The sequence below is a fragment of the Pipistrellus hanaki genome (assembly GCF_964339955.1).
Source record: "Pipistrellus hanaki genome assembly, chromosome: 16".
Taxonomy (NCBI): domain Eukaryota; kingdom Metazoa; phylum Chordata; class Mammalia; order Chiroptera; family Vespertilionidae; genus Pipistrellus; species Pipistrellus hanaki.
The window spans coordinates 1,972,431-1,988,784 of NC_140518.1; the positions used below are offsets into that span (position 1 = coordinate 1,972,431).

At 58.6% G+C, this 16,354-nt stretch overlaps 1 long non-coding RNA gene across 6 annotated transcripts; it reads right to left on the reverse strand.

The window, feature by feature from the left end:
- Positions 1-234: 234 nt before the first annotated feature.
- LOC311610638 lies at positions 235-13,578 on the reverse strand. 6 transcript variants are annotated; one of them, XR_014792991.1, is made up of 4 exons: positions 11,765-12,077; positions 11,519-11,636; positions 11,009-11,174; positions 237-1,028 (listed from the first exon to the last, which is right to left on the reverse strand). It is a non-coding gene; the product is annotated as an uncharacterized lncRNA (long non-coding RNA). The 6 variants fall into 6 exon arrangements; XR_014792992.1 differs by lacking the exon at positions 237-1,028 and adding an exon at positions 13,564-13,578 and having other exon boundaries at positions 10,979-11,174; positions 11,765-12,301; XR_014792993.1 differs by lacking the exon at positions 237-1,028 and adding an exon at positions 12,238-12,737 and having other exon boundaries at positions 10,979-11,174; positions 11,765-12,202.
- Between the last annotated feature and the right edge of the window lie 2,776 nt (positions 13,579-16,354).

The window sequence follows — 16,354 nt, forward strand, 5'->3', positions numbered from 1 at the left end:
CAATAATGCGGATACTGGTCAATAATGGGGAAACCGTTCAATGATGTGGATACCGGTCAATGATGTGGATACTGGTCAATAATGTGGATATCGTTCAATAATGGGGATACTGGTCAATAATGGGGATACCAGTCAATAATGTGGATATTGGTCAATAATGTGGATACTGTTCAATAATGGGATACCGGTCAATAATGGGGATTTTGTAATCAAAGAAAACACAGTAATTTCAAGAGTCACATCAAAGTGCTTTATTCGAAGTACTGTCCATCGCTAGCTACACAGTTCCCCATCTTCCAGGTAAGCAGCGTTCACAAGTATCTTGAGATGGAGCATGTTCACCATAACCTTCCCAAAGTATACAATAACTTTTTCTTCAAAATAAAGTAATGAATTAAAACTTCCCACAAATGCTTTTTTTGGGGGCACGGAATTCTATGTTTTTAAACGTAAGAGTATCTATGATGTTAACACCTTCAGGAAATCTGAAAATCTGTCCTTGTCAGTGTAACGTTCAGGTCCAGCCAGGGACCCCGAGAAGGTGGAGAAGGTGGCGGTGAACCTGTCGCCCTGGGTGTGGAACTCTCACCTGACAGCCTCATGCAGCGCAACCAACAGCCATTGCTCCGGGTGCAGCGAAGGGAGCTGTGGTCAGCAAGGGCTGCCCCAGGCCAGCAGCCTGGGCAGGTGCCCTGGGATGTGCCCGGGGTCGGGCCCCGGGGGCTGCCTGTTCGCCCGCAGGATCTGGACGTGTCTGCACGGGCTCTGGCTGAGCTCACAGCCCCAGCATTTACACTGAGGTGAGGGCCCCGTGGGTTGGAGAGTAGAGTCCGGGGGTCACACACACACTAGGTTCAGGAACTAGAGTGCCAGGCCCTCTCCTTAGGGACGAGGCCCAATGCCCTGCAGGTGCGGGTGCCCCTGCGGTCACTCTGCACTCGTGATTTCGTGGACACCTGCTGTGGGGTGTTCTCTCCTTTCAGCGTCCAACACGGAAAAGGAATGGGTCCAGTTCCTGAGTAGAGGAGCTGGGAGTTGAGAAATAAAAAGAAAGAAAGAAGACGCAGAATTAGAAACGTAAAGCTGGGAGCCAGGTGGGATGCTGCCTCCTCTGACGGAGGGGCAGGGACCCAGAGCCCAGGCAGCACATTTATTTATAACCCAAAATACCAGACAGTGTCATCAAAACTTAGGATCAAAGGAGCTTATTTGCATTCGTGAGTGGGCCTGAGCATTCCTGGTGCTTGGCTGGATTTACATATCAAAGGTGAGAAGTCAGTACTGATACCATGTCCAGCCTCTGGGGAAGCATGCTCCCAGGGCGTGGCTCTGCCTGTCGCCTGAGTTCAGCTGACAGTAATTAAAGAAATGCCCATGTGCCTTCCCAGGGGGGCCTCTACAGCCCGCTGCACTGACACTTCACACGGGGACAGAACAGCCCCCGCCGGGCGGCTCCCCTGGTCAGAGCATCATTTCTATACACCGAGGCGGCAGGTCGGGTCCCAGGTCAGGGCACACACCACGAATGCAGAAGTAAGAGGAACAGCACATCAGTCTTTCCCTCTCCCCGTGCCCCCTCTCTAAAACCAATAGAAAGCTGCACCTTAAACAAAACAAAAACAGAGATAAATGGTGCTCCTCGCTCCAGCCAGCACCCCGCCTGCCCTCTGGGGGACCCGGGCTCCAAGGCAGCGGATCCACATGTCTGTGAGCTGATCGCCGCCCAGCCCGGCTTTGCTGCAGGGCAGGCAGAGGCCGGATTCGCCCAGAGCCCCTCAGGGACGGTGGCCTTGGGGTCTGCCCCGTTGCTACGTGCAAAAAGGCTCGTTTTCCCGGACGCTCGGCTGCCCCTGGGACCACTTAGGAAGGCGCGGAGCCGGGCGGCGGGCGGAGGTGGCGGACGGTGCCTTCCAGGAACCGCTGTCCCGGCCCCGGCCCCGGCCCCCGGGACCGCCTGCCAGTCAGGCCTAAGTATAGCCAGCTTCCCGGCCCGGCCACCGCAGGCACCTTAGAACAATGCCGGGAAGGAGGTCTCATCACCGGGAGCACCGGTTAATGAGCGGATTCTATTCAATCGCTAGAGTTACACATAGGTTGATATAGATGCAATTTCATATGTATGCTATTTTGTTGTATTGACAGCAAACTTCAAAGCTTCCTATGTCAAATTTTCTGAAGGTGTTAACATCATAGGTATTTTTATGCTTAAAAACGTCGAATTTCGTGCTCCTAAAAAATGGGCATTTGCGGGAAGTTTTAATTCATTACTTTAATTTGAAGAAAAGTGCTGCTGAAAGTGATCGTGTACTTCGGGAAGCTTATGGTGAACACGCTCCATCTCAAGATACTTGTGAACGCTGGTTTAAATGCTTTAAAGGTGGTTATTTGGATGTGAAAGGCAAAGAATGTCCAGGTCAAGCTGAGCCACACTGTGATCCTGAAACGACCAGAATGGGCCAGAAGACACAGCAAAGTAACTTTGCTTCATGATGACGCACCATCACACACTTCAAAGCCAGCTAAAGACACGGGAAAAGATCTTGCCTGGGAAGTATGAACCCACCCGCCGTGTTATCAGACCTGCTCCGTCAGGTGACCGCTTGTTCCGATCGAGGGCACACGCACTCTCTGAGCAGCACTTCAAAACGTAAAAGAAGTGGGAAATTGGGTCTCTGAATGGTCTGCCTCAAAACAAGAAAAGTTCTATTGGGACGGTACCCACAAATTACCTGGAAGATGGGGAAATGTGTAGCTAGTGATGGACATTACTTTGAATATAGCACTTAAAAAAAAAAAAAAATATATATATATACACACACACACACACACACACACACACACACACACACACATATTATTGACTTTTTCCCAGAGAGGAAGGGAGAGGGACAGAGAGTCAGAAACATCAATGAGAGAGAAACATGGATCAGCTGCCTGCTGCATACTTCCCACTGGGTAGGTGCCTGCAACCAACATACATGCCCTTGACCGGAATCGAACCTGTGACCCTTGAGTCTGCAGGCCAATGCTCTAGCCACTGAGCCAAACCATCTAGGGCTGAATAAAGCACTTTTGATGTTTCTCTTGAAATTACTGTTTTCTTTGATGACAAAATCCGCATTAGCCGGTCCACCTGGTATGACCTCGGCCGGGCCGGCTGGGCCGGGCACACGCGGTCCCTTCCTGACCGCTGGACTCGGCGGCGCCCAGACTGGTTACATAAGAGGTGCCGGTGACTCGGAAGGTGTGGGGCTCGAAGGGCAGTCCCACACGGAGAGGGTTTATGGCCTCATTCCCCAGTCACATTCCTTTCCTTCCCTCCCTCCTAATTAGGTGGCAGACAGACACCCCGCCCGCCGGGACAGTTTCGGTTTGTGCCTATTGGGGCAGCTTGTTAATGACACCCTTTCCACTCTCAGAGCGCGGGTGATGATGCCACGGCTGATTGAAACCCTGGGGACACGGGACAGCCTGCCGGAGGAGCGGACCGAGATGCCGGGTCCGGGGAAGGGATAGGGCGAAGCGATGGGGTGGCCGTGGACCTCGGAGAAATGGGAGGCCGCGGAGATGTCCGGAGCGCCACGACTGTTCGAACACGCCGCTCCTGACCAAGCGGCCCTTCCAGCTCTAAGTCAAAACCCTGACTTGTTAGCGAACGTGTGGCTGTGCCCGTTCTCAGACCGGTAAACACAGCGTGGGGCAGGGATAAAAATAGGAGATTTCAACGTTGCCGGGGCCCGAGCCCTGGGCTGAACACCAGGCCCATCCCACCGCGTCCGCCGTCTGCTGCCTGAGGACCCAGGTCCCGGCCGCCGGCCTCCCGCCCTGCTGCCTCTCCCACCCCGAACACCTTCTTCCAGCGCCAGCTCTGAATCCACCAGCCCCCCGGCGAGGTGGGACCAGATGCAAAAGGTCAGCTGGGTCCCTCCTGGGTCCAGGGCCGCCCTTGCTCATGTTATCACCCTCCCAGGAGCGAGTCTACGAGGTGCAGGCTCCCCGCACACCCCGCCCCCAGCAGAGCCCCCAGGCACCTGCATCCAAACCAGGAGGAGTCAGAGCTGCATTCCTCTCTGTGGCCGCTCCCCGCCCCCACTGCTGGCTTCCAGGAGGCGGGAGAGGGTGTCAGACCCAGGGCTCTGCGTCTGCCAAGGACGCGCAGATACTTGGAAAGGTCTCCCGAAACAAGGGCTGATTTTTCTGTTTCGAGAAGAGAACTCGCTGCTTTGGTGGCAATGACAGGGTCACCAGAGCGGACAATGTCCCTTTTCTTAGAGGGGGGCAGCCCTCCCGACCCCCTGAGAGAAAGCCCCGACCCCTCCATCTCACACACACACACACACACACACACACACACACACGGACAAGGGTCTGACCCCCAAAAGCCTGCAGCAATGGGGTCACCGGTGAACACCCCAGGCCCGAACACAGCTGCCCAGGGCCTGGAGGTAAGCTCGCACGGCTGCGGAGACCCCCTGCCGCCGCTCCCCGTGGGGACGCCCAGTCGCGGTTTCCAGCTTGTCTATAACGGGCGGGTGGACGGCAGGCGCAAGAAGGAGCCGGGAGGGGGCAGTTTCTCACGTGAATGACAATGGGCAAAGCAGAAAGCATTCTGCACCCCGAGGGTGATGGCTGGGCCTCCGGGAGCTGCAGGGCCTCCCCGTGTCTGAAGTGTGGGCCTGACCCCTGGGCGCCCAGGCGGGCCAGCGGGGTGCTGGACAGCCTCACGTACCACCGTTCCTGCGGCCACACACAGCGACCCCGACACTGGCATCGCTTCCTGTGGCTTACCTGCACCCACAGCGGGCAGCAGGGACCGCGCTCGGGGACCAGGGCTTGTGCGGGGAGCATCCCAGGCCCAGAGGAGGGTGTTTACAGGGGGGTCTGGGGCACCACGGCCTGGAGTACAAGCCCAGTGAGAAGAACGTGTCTCCGTTTCCCGGTCACCCTCCCAGGACGCACTCGCTCCTGAACGGCTGTTTGTCCCAATCACAGTGACCCCCTCGGCCCCGCAGGCTCAGGGGTGGGCGAGCCGGGACACCGGACTTTCTCCTCCGCCTCACTGCCCAGCCTGCGGCCCGGATAGCCCCTGGAGCTGGGCGGAGGCAAGGCGAGGGGCAGCTGGTGCCAGCCTCACGCTGCGGTCCTGCGGGCAGGGGCAGGGGCAGGGGCAGGGGCGGCGCGGCCTCTCACGGGCTCAGGAGGTGACCAGGAAACCCACAGGGACAGGAGCGAGAGGGTGCCCTTGGCCGGCCGCCCACATTCCGTTCCCACAACGTAATCCGTTTGTTTCCACATTTTTCTGAAATTCCGAAGCAAAGCATCCCATTGCAATATCTAAACTTCAAAGTGTGACGCAAGGTTTAAGCAGAAAAGCTGTCTTTCTGGATGAGGTCACGTGCATGGCTGAGGGCGGTCTCCCAGGGCAGGGACCGCAGGCGGCCATTGCTCAAGGCCCGAGTGCTTTGTAAACCATCTTTTTTTTAAAAAATATATATTTTATTGATTTTTTACAGAGAGGAAGAGAGAGGGATAGAGAGAAACATCGATGAGCGAGAATCATTGATCAGCTGCCTCTTGCACACCCCCTACTGGGGATGTGCCCGCAGCCAAGGTACATGCCCTTGACCAGAATCGAACCCGGGACCCTTCAGTCTGCAGGCCGACGCTCTATCCACTGAGCCAAACCGGTTTTGGCTAAACCATCTTTTTGGACGTCAGAGGCTCGGAGGCTGTTAGCTCAGGGCTGCCCCACCTCAGAGACACTGTCCGCACAGACAGCTGCACGTTAGTTCTCATCTCAAAGCGGTATGTGTGTGCCCGAGAGGGCTTCAGGGGTCTCGGGGCCTTCATTGGGGGTGGGGGGGACGGGGCTACAGTCCTTGGCTGAGGCTGCCCCCGTAAGAAACGGGACAGTGTCCACTCTGTCTATCGTTGCATCCAAAGCAGCGAGTTCTCTTCCGGAAACCCAGAAAATACAGTAAGAAAAAGGGGTGGCTGATGGCCCTCACACTTAGAAACCCCACATCCTGACTTTTTATTGTGGCCCCACCTCTGAAACCGGAACCTGCAGGAATGCTCGGTCACATGACAGGGAACTCAGGCTGCAGATGGAACTCAGGGTGCTCATCAGGTGACCTTAAAATAGGGCGAGGTCATGCCGAAACCGGTTTGGCTCAGTGAATAGAGCGTCGGCCTGTGGACTGAAGGATCCCGGGTTTGATTCTGGTCAAGGGCATGTACCTTGGTTGCGGGTACATTCTCAGTGGGGGGTGTGCAGGAGGCAGCTGATCGATGATTCTCTCTCATCGATGTTTCTGACTCTCTGTCCCTCTCTCTTCCTCTCTGTAAAAAAATCAATAAAAAAAATATATATTTTTTTTTAATGTGTCGAGGTCAGCCTGGGTTGCCCACAGGGTCCTGCCCACACGGTGACTGCAGCTCAGGGCGAGGGGACCTGGGACCATGAAGTCACCACCTGTGTCCTTTGAGGCCACTAAGCGTGGTGTTGCTACAGCAGCCATAGGACACGAAGACAATCCTCTCAGCTCTCTTTCTCTGCTTACGTACTTTCACCCAAAACCTGGGACCGCACTGTATGTACCATTTTGAATCATCTGACAAAGCACAGCATCCAAGCGAGAAGTCACCCATCCTCAGCACACGGCGGGACCACAGCTCGGCTCAGGGACCACAGCTCCCGCCACGCCCTCTAACACAGCGGCCCGGGCATCCTCATCCGCCCCCGTCACTCCCCCCCGGAGGCAACCTCTCCTGACATCGGCACCATCGCCGAGCCTTCCTGTTCGTGGACTTGGTAACTGGAATCACACACGCACACAATGTTTTCTTTTTTATTGAGGAAATGTGCACACAGTGAAAAGCACGTGTTAGGTCTGTTTTTCACATACACAAGCAGACACCAGCCTACAACCTGAGGATGGATTAAGATAAGGGCCTGTTGCCTAGCAGCTAGTGTGGCTCAGTGGTTGAGCATCAACCTATAAAACCAGGAGGTCAAGGTTCGATTCCCAGTCAGGGCACAGGCCCCGGGTGCGGGCTGGATCCCCAGTGAGGAGCATGCAGGAGGCAGCTGATCAGTGACTCTCTCTCATCGATGTTCCTACCTCTCCCCTTTTTTCCTCTCTGAAATCAATAAAAATAGATTTTCTAACAAAGATAAGGGCCTGCTCCCCCTGCCCCGTCCATGCCACAGGCCCCCATACCAGTTTCCTGCCCGCACACAGCATCCGGCCGCCTGGATTTAGACTGTGTAAATGGAACCACAGGCCGCTGAAACCTGCTTCTCCCCTAGCCATCCCAAGCCCTTCCCACATTAACCGATCTCCCCTTTTGGCCTCTGGCTGCTTCCAGTTTGGGCTCATTTCAAGAATTAAGTATCTTTCACTCCCAGAGGGTGTAGGTCTGCCTCTGGCCCCGCCCACTGTCCTCACACCAGCCACTTCCGCAACTGGCTGTGCACGGCCAGGCTCTGACGGGAAACTGGGCAGCCCCCTCCCCACGGCCCAGGCCACTTCCTCTCCCTGCAGCCTGGCCACCAGGGCACTTCCCCTCGCGCTCAGGGGGGTGAGGCTCAGGGACCGGCCAGGCCGGGCTTCCTGTTCTCACGCAGGACTGTCCTCTGGTGCTCCCGGAAGACAAAGAGCGCTCCTCAGCGAACACAGTAAACAATCCCTCCCCTCTCCTGGGGAACAGAGGCCCGGGAGGCGGGCTGCCTGCGCCGGGCCAGCATTGTGCTGTTCGTACAGGAAGTTCGGAACGGAGCAGCTCAGGGTATTCCAAGGAAAATATTTGTCCGCCGACAAACGCTGAGCTATGATACCACTTTCCAAAAATGCGGATTAGGATGTGCGTGTTCCACTGGCTTGGCTAAAGTCGGGATGACTAGCTGCTGGCCTGCAGGGGGACGGGGGACCCTGATGCTGGGACGTGAAGTGTTAAAAAAAGGACCAGGCCGAAATGAGGTCGCCTTTGTCAGCCTGTCAGCAAACCCAGACCTCATAGCCAGTCTGAGTGCGGCTGCAGCGCCTCCCAGGAGTGCGATTCCAAACCCATCAGTCTGAGTGTGCTGATCAATACCAGTGAGGTGACTGCCGGGTAAGGCCCTGCCGGCCCCCCGCCCCGGGGACCTGGCTAGAAGGGTCCTTGCTCTCTTTGGCTGACTCCCTGCCCCCCTTCCGGCTGTAAGACCCCCGAGCTCCCCTCCGCTGTCCGACGGGACGCGCCCAGCTTATGAGGACCCGCCCCGTTCCTGGCGGACGCTGCCCGGAACAGCAGCACCAAGTACTGGTGGTCACTTTGCTCCTTTTGGAGCGTGTGGAGCGGAAAGGGTCCACAGCCGGCACAGAAATAAGCGCTACAGGAAGCGGACAGTCAGCCCCTGGGAGGCGGCGAGGCAATCTGATGAAGCACCCTTCACGCCACCACCGTTTCTGTCGTGAGCGGTTTGAACGGATGGAGATGAAGTAACATTTGGGGTGAAATGACGCCTATAGACAATCATCTCCTAAAGCTGGGGCCGCCCCCTGGCCTTGTCTCATTCGTTCACCTGTGAGTGTGCACACACGGGGCGTGCGGGGGCAGAGGGCTGAGGACGATGCCGTGAATGCCAGCCCCGTCACCACGCTCGGAGCCCGTGGAATGAAACCCGTCGGCAAAGGCCAGTCACAGGGGCTCCCGGGGCCGCTGACGGAGCTGGGACCTAAAGGGAAGCTAGAATCCCCCCACCCCTCCCCCACGGGTCTATAGCGCGGGCGGCTGAATAAATTAAGAGTCTTCATTCTGCCCAGAACCTGAAGCCATTAACGAGCTTCAGCTGCTTTTCTCCGCTCCACAGCGGATCCCGATGGAAACACTCCCGGGGGGAGTGAGCTCCCGCAGGTGACGCACGGCCGTGGTCTGGCGCGGGGGCGGCTGCCGCCTGGACACTGTTCCCAGGGGACTCGCTGCTGCCGAGGTGAGGGGCGGGGGTGGGGGCGGCTCAGGACAGAGGCCGAGCCCACCGCGCTCCTGACTGGGGGGCAGATCTGAGTCATCTCCATTCCCCTTCCTCGGAGGAGGGGTGTCCAGGGTGATTTCCTTGATTAATAGCAAAATTAGACTGAAAAAGGCAGGCGAAGGATTCCAGTTCTTTTGTTTTGCTTTCTGAACTCTCTATCTTCCTAAAAGCAGAGCCTCCCACAGAATTCAATGTCATAAACCCCTCCCAAGGCGGGGGTCACAGCCTGGGAAGACTGACTCCGTCACTGGCTAAGACTCGGCGCCACTACGCCCCCTTCTGCTCCCCCCCCCCCCCCCCCCCCCCGCCTGGGAGAAGTGACAGTGCCTGCCCTGGCTCCACGGGCTGGCCTCAGGCCAGCAGCTGGGCAGGTGAGAAATGCAGGGTCCCAGGCCTGCTGCCCAGACCCCGGGGATTTGTGCGCACAATGCTTGGGAAGCGCCGAACTAGGCAATACATGCATTTATGTTCTTAAAGCAAAAATGCCACTGCACGGGCTTCCTGACCAAGTCCTGTGTAGCCCAGACGTGATGCCGAGGTCCCAGGGGGCTCTGAAATAAACACCTGCTCTAACCAGGCGTGGGACAGAGCCCTTGGTACCTGACACAATGCACGGCCTCCTCTGGGATCAGACTGGCATCCCTGATGCCAGCTGCAAGGCTTCTGGGAAGCCAGTCACCCGCCCAGGGGGCAGTCAGGACCTGTAGTCAGCGGCTCTTCGTGTTTAGCTGACGGCGGCAACCCAGCCTATTTCCTATGGTCCCGTGACCGCGTCTGCTTTGGGGGCTTCACGTGACATCGTAACACTTCCCTGGAACTGTATGCCACCGGGCACCCTGGCAGATTCCGAAGAAAGAGCCCAGCCCTGCAGATGAACTTCCTACATGACTTTCCAGTGAAATAAGGTCCTGGCTAAATTGCAGAAGAAAACCCCAAATGCTGCGTCAAGTTACCAGAGGACAGTCTGGCGTGAGGCTGCGCCCCCTGGTGGACAAAGAGAAGTGTAAGGCCTTGACTGGGCTGTAACTGCTCCTTAGGCTCAACTTGTAGGCCTTCTGTGTCCCCTCCCCTGCCTGGGGTCCCTCCTCGCCCTCACCTCCCTCTTCGGCACCCACCAATGGGGATACTCAGTACCCTCCTTGTCGATAAATGTCCCAGCAACTGAGAAAGCAGAGGCAGGCGAAGGACACCGCAGCTCAGGGGAACCTGATCGGAACCTGGCGCTTCTCATTAACCTGCCGAACCAAAGGTGACCCGGCTCCCCACCCGAGGCTGCAGACACGGGCCCACAGGTGCTGGGCCAGACTGACCCCAGGCCGACAGGCAGCGCGTCCACAGCCACCGCGAGGAAGCACATCTGCACTGGAGAGGCAGCGGCTGGGCATCCACATGCACTCCAGTAATACCAGTTACGTACCAGTTACCCAGCACCCGCCACACTCACACAACGTGTGATTGGCAGTCACTGCACTTTCTCCCTTGAAGACAAGCATGTAGTCAGTGGCCCAAACGTGAACACTACGAGGGGGAAAAGGCCCACAGAACCCCACCTGGGAGCAGGCAGCACCGGACGGTCAGAGCTGCGGTGCTCTGAAATTCCAGGCGAGCATAACTGGCGATGACACACGTCCGAAGTGCTCCCGAGGCGTCCCTGGATGTGCTCATGGCGAACCTCGCCAGGCCCACCTGGCAGGAGTCACCGTCATGACCGCTGCCCATTTTACTGAAGAAATCAAGGTAAACGGACGTGGCTCCTCTGACCTACACCCGCCACCCCTTCCCACCAGCTTAGAGGGCGATGGTCATTTCTGGACCGTCCACGCTCCCCAGGGTGACAGCCCCCGCGCCCACGCTTCCTGAGGAAGGGGCCGTCACTTTCCTGGGAGCAGGCTGCCATCCACGGGTCTCAGACGCAGAGGCGACGCAGACACACGTCACTGCACAGAAACACACGGAGTGACGTCTCCTTGGAGTTGGACTCCATTTATTCACATCCATGCAGAGCGGGCCTGTGCAGGCAGCAGTCACACACGAGGTGGCCAGCGATTCAACCCAACAGCCCGGGCAGGCCCTACACCAACAGTGACATCGCAGCCCCCAGAACCAGGCGGAGGGGAAATGAGGTCCTCGCAGCGCACACCCCGATCCGGAAACTCGCCTGGAAGAAAGCGCACTCGTCAGTTTCGTTCGCCTGCGCCCCTAACAATGAGCGGGTGCCGCCGGTCACAGTAAATGTGTATTGAAGCGACACTGTTCACATGTCGTTCTCCTTCCAACGCGAGGTCTTGTTTGCAGTATCATACATGATCATCAAACTGCTGCTAGAATGTTCACACCTGTTACTGCAAATCCAAACCCAGGAGGAACTCCTCCCGGGAATTTGCTTTAGGTCAGGGTAGGGCTGCCAGGTACGAGGCCGCACCCGCCGCGGGGGCAGGTGCAGCAACACAGGAGCCTTTCCCCGGACCACGCGCCTGCGACACCCGCCGATGCCTTACCTACCTGGACCCCACATCGCGCTCCTCCCTGACGTCCTCATCGCGGGAGCAGGAGGCAGCCATCGTCGCCCGCCTTCTTCCCCCGCCGCCGGGGGCTGGGCTCCGGGTTTTCCGAGAACACCCTGGGGGGAAGAGTAACAAGGAGGGTGCGATTCATTCGGGGCTCACACGCTCCCCGGAAGCGCGCGGGCCGCCCAGCCGGGGGCCGGAGGCTTTGCCGGCGTCTGCGGCGCCTCCTGCAACCGCTCACCTCACACCCGGGGGCCCTGCGTCCGCCCAGCGCCCGCGGCCTCCTCGGCCCACGTCCCCGTTCCTCGGCGGGGAGCCGTCGCTGGGGTCCCGGGCCGCGAGCAGGGGCCTCCCGCCATCGCGGGGCTCCGCTAGCGCCGGTGGCGGCGACAGGCCCGCTAGCGCCGGTGGCGGCGACAGGCCCGCGTCACCCCGGGGCCCGGGCCCGCGACCCCCGGAGCCGAGCGGGAACCGCCCCTCGGGGACCAGCGAGCACGCGCCTCCGCATCCTCCCGCCCTCGCGCCGAGACCCGGGAGCACAGGCACTTCCGGCCGGAAGTGACGACTCACCATAGAGACGGCAGCTAGGGGGCCGCCCGCGGCTCTGACGCTGGGTCCTCCAAGGCCGTCTTAAAGGGGCCGCAGCCGGCACGATGTCGGTTAAAGAGCGAATGAGCGCCTAGGCCCGAGGGGAGAACCCTGGGGCAGGAGAACCAGGAGGGAGACCCGTCTCTCGGGAGCCTGCCCGGTGCATCCTCCTTTTCCTCCTCCTGCAGTCCTGTGAAGGGGGTGGGGGGTGCGATGATCACCCCTGTGTCAGGTGGGGAAACCGGAGATGGGAGTCCCTTTCCCAAGCTCCGCCAGCGGAAAGGGGCTGCGCGGGCTGCAGCCCAGCACGAGCTTGAAGTTGCAGTTAGGAGGCAGCTCAGGACCGGGGCCCAGGCGGCGGCGACTGCCTGTGCCTATGGGGACGGTGGGTGCTGTCTGCCGCGGTGCCCGGTACAAACGAGGGCTCCGGGAACGGCGGCTTTGCTCCTCTGCAGAGGCCAGTCCTGACCCCCATCCGCAAGCACCTGGCTTTGCCCGGAACGCCGCCCAGGACAACCACCGCAGGATTGGAACCCAGGAGGCATCATGTCAAGAGCAGTCCCTCCCGCCCCGACCGGTGTGGCCCAGTGGATAGAGCGTCAGCCTGTGGACTGAGGGGTCCCGGGTTCGATTCTGGTCAAGGGCATGTACTGTACCTTGGTTGCAGGCACATCCCCAATAGGGGGTGTGCAGGAGGCAGCTGACCGATGTTTCTAACTCTCTATCCCTCTCCCTTCCTCTCCATAAAAATAATAAAAAAAAAAATAATAATAATAAAGCAGTCCCTCTATGCTTGGTTATTCAGACACCCGCGCCCACGCTGTCCTGGCGCCTCTGGTTGTCAGTGGAGGTTGAAAGGGAAATCTACCCCACGCGGCGTATCAGCCCCACATTCTTCTTCTTCTCCGCCTTCCTTTCCCAGCAGCAGCCGCCGAAGGAGCAGCCAGCACATGTTTGTGAATGCTTTCTCCCTGCCGGCATCCGGCCCCTGATGGCAGGGAGAACCGGCCTGGGGCGCCGGAGGCTCCAGCTGCCACCACGCCTGGGCCTGTATTCATCACGCGGTCCCACGCTGCTCCAGCTGCCACTCAGCTCCACCGCGCTCCGGGCTTCCCCCTGGCAGCCGGGAGGCCCGCCAGGAGGCCCCGCCAGGGCTGGGCCTTGTGGGCGCCCGCAGCCCCCGGATGTCACTCAGCAGCCAGTGTCCGTCTGAGCCACCACCCACTGGGGTCCGAGGGCGGGCCTGGAAGTCACCCTGGCACATGGCAAGGACAACAGTTACATCTTCGTCCATGTTACCGTGACATTAACGCGAGAGAGAGACAGAGACAGACAGACAGACAGACAGAGGACTAAGGAAGGACTCCAAGACAGACAGACAGAGGGGGGGAGGCCTAAGGAAGGACTCCTAACTGGACTGAACCCAGTTCCCGTCTTCCGGGAGGTTCTCACTTTTCAAGCCGCCACAGGGACGTCAGGGGGTGTCACGTGTGGGACGGTGCCCCGTGACCCTGAGTGCCCATGCCCAGCGACAGCCCCGTAGGGTGACCTGTCACCCATGTGTCCTCTGGCCAGGTTCCTGCCACACATCATCCGTCCGTCCGTCATGGTGGGAGGAGGCAGAATGTTTAACCCCCTCACCCCGTGCACGCATCGCATCGCTGCCTGTCTGCTGGGCATGCTCCTTGGACACAGCACCCAGCAATGGAGGGCTCACAGGAGGCAATCAGGGGTCCCTCCCAGGTGGGCTACCAGTTGGGCTACCGCAAGCCCTCCTGGAGACGGTCGCACATCGACAACTGTCACCCTGATGGTCTGGCTCTAACCGAGTGTTTCTAGAGTAACGGTCAGGGGTGGAGTGAGGGACAGCTGGAAGCTGCAGCATCATCGGAAAGGCTGGTGGATTCTGGTCTCTGCTCTGGTCTCCCTGCGCTGAGCCTAGGAGCCACTAGGTGGCAGTAGAGACCGCGCCCAGGCCAAGCCTCAGGGGAAGGGGGGCAGGGGAGGGGAGGGGAGGGAAGATGGGAGGGCTGGGGGAGACCCAGAAGGCCCAGGCAGGAGATGGGAGGGCACCTGTCTCCATGGGAAGGGGACCAGAGGGTCGGTGTGGGTGAGAATGGGCTGGAAGCCCAACGTGTGGAGGCGCAGGCGCCTCTGATAAGAAGGCCCCTCGGGGAGTCGCCAGGGCCCCCATTGAGAAGCAGGTGGCTTTCCAGCTCCCAGGTGGTCCTTGTGGGTGTCATAGGGCCGGAGGCTGCTTGGCCAGATGGTGCCCATCCAGGAGACCCAGGGAGTGGGCGGGGGTGGGGGGGCAGCAAAGGGCAGAGCACAGGTCTCAGGGGTCTGAGAGAACGACCCAGCAGCTGGTGAGCCCAGCCACGTACCTCATCCTCCTCACCTATGCATTGTGGGTAATGACCCTCCTCACCTATGCATTGTGGGTAATGACCCTCCTCACCTATGCATTGTGGGTAATGACCCTCCTCACCTGGGCATTGTGGGTAATGACCCTCCTCACCTGGACATTGTGGGTAATGACCCTCCTCACCTGTGCATTGTGGATAATTTACCCTCCTCACCTATGCATTGTGGGTAATGACCCTCCTCACCTGGGCATTGTGGGTAATGACCCTCCTCACCTATGCATTGTGGGTAATGACCCTCCTCACCTATGCATTGTGGGTAATGACCCTCCTCACCTGGGCATTGTGGGTAATGACCCTCCTCACCTGGACATTGTGGGTAATGACCCTCCTCACCTGTGCATTGTGGATAATTTACCCTCCTCACCTATGCATTGTGGGTAATGACCCTATTCACCTGGGCATTGTGAGTAATGACAGTACTTCCCTGGCAGGGCACCCCAGACAGTGCAAGATATTGTGCCTGGCGCCCAACCCAACCCAGTTGAAATTGCGCCCCCCCTCCCGCCCCCAGGGGAATTTTTAAACCGTCTACGCCACCCCGAGAGCCTATGAACATGTATTTTGTGGGGGAAATACCAACAGCATTTCAAGTGTAACTTGGATAACATGTTTTTATTTACTGATTTTAAAATATGTTTTATTGATTTTTTTTTCAGAGAGGAAGGGAGATGGATAGAGAGCTAGAAACATCCACCAACTGCCTCCTGCACACCCTGCTACTGGGGTACATGCCCTTGACCGGAATCGAACCTGGGACCTTTCAGTCCGCAGGCCGACGCTCTATCCACTGAGCCACGCCGATCAGGGCTGTAAGATGGTTTACATAAGTCACGTGCTTCTCATTTTGTCAAACCTTAGGAACCTTCCTTTAGGAGACCTTCCTTCGCTGAGGAAATTACATGCTGCTCAGCACAGCTCCTGTTGACAGTCAGGCCACTATCACCAATAAAACCGTTAAAAGACGCAGTTTGCTGGGGCTCACGCCCCGAGTTTCCGAGTCAGCCGTCCCGGGATGGGGCCCCAGAATCTGCATTCTAACAAGCTCTGCTGATTCTGCCTGTCCGGTGACCCCACTTTGAGAACCACTGCCATTTTTAAAAAATATATATTTTATTGATTTTTGACAGAGAGGAAGGGAGAGAGATAGAGATCTAGAAAGATGATGAGAGAGAAACATCGACCAGCTGCCTCCTGCACACCCCCTACCGGGGATGTGCCCTCAACCAATGTACATGCCCTTGACCGGAATCGAACCCGGGACCCTTCAGTCCGCAGCTCTACCACTGAGCTAAACCGGCTTTGGCAAGAACCACTGCCATTTTGGTCCAGGGAATCCTATTTCCAGGGCCAGCGATTGGCCCGGGAATGCACACGTGACTGCCTTCTGACCAATGAGTGCTGAGAGGGGGTCTCCTGGGCAGCGAGGAGAGGTCTTCCTGGCCCCTGGCCGGAGGCCTGGCGCTGCCCCAGCACCCAGCAGCCCCAGGGGCGCCGGCCTGGGCCGGGCAGCACCTGGGGAGAGGGCGCCCCAGGGAAAGAAGCTGGGTCCCTGTGACATCGCTGCTCAGCTGGCACCGCCTGCTCCCTGCCCTTCCCCCACAGTGAGCAACACCCCCAGTGAAACAGCCACACTGACCCAGGGCCTCTGACAACCCCACCACCGCCAGCAGCTGCCCAGACAGCGTGACAGGGGCGGATGGCGAAGCGCCCGGCGCCCGCAGGCCCACCTCGGGCTCCACGGAGCTTTTCCCGGTCGCAGCTGCCTGTGAGGGCGGGAGAGAACATGCTCACCCATGTGCCCGCACACACACGTAAGC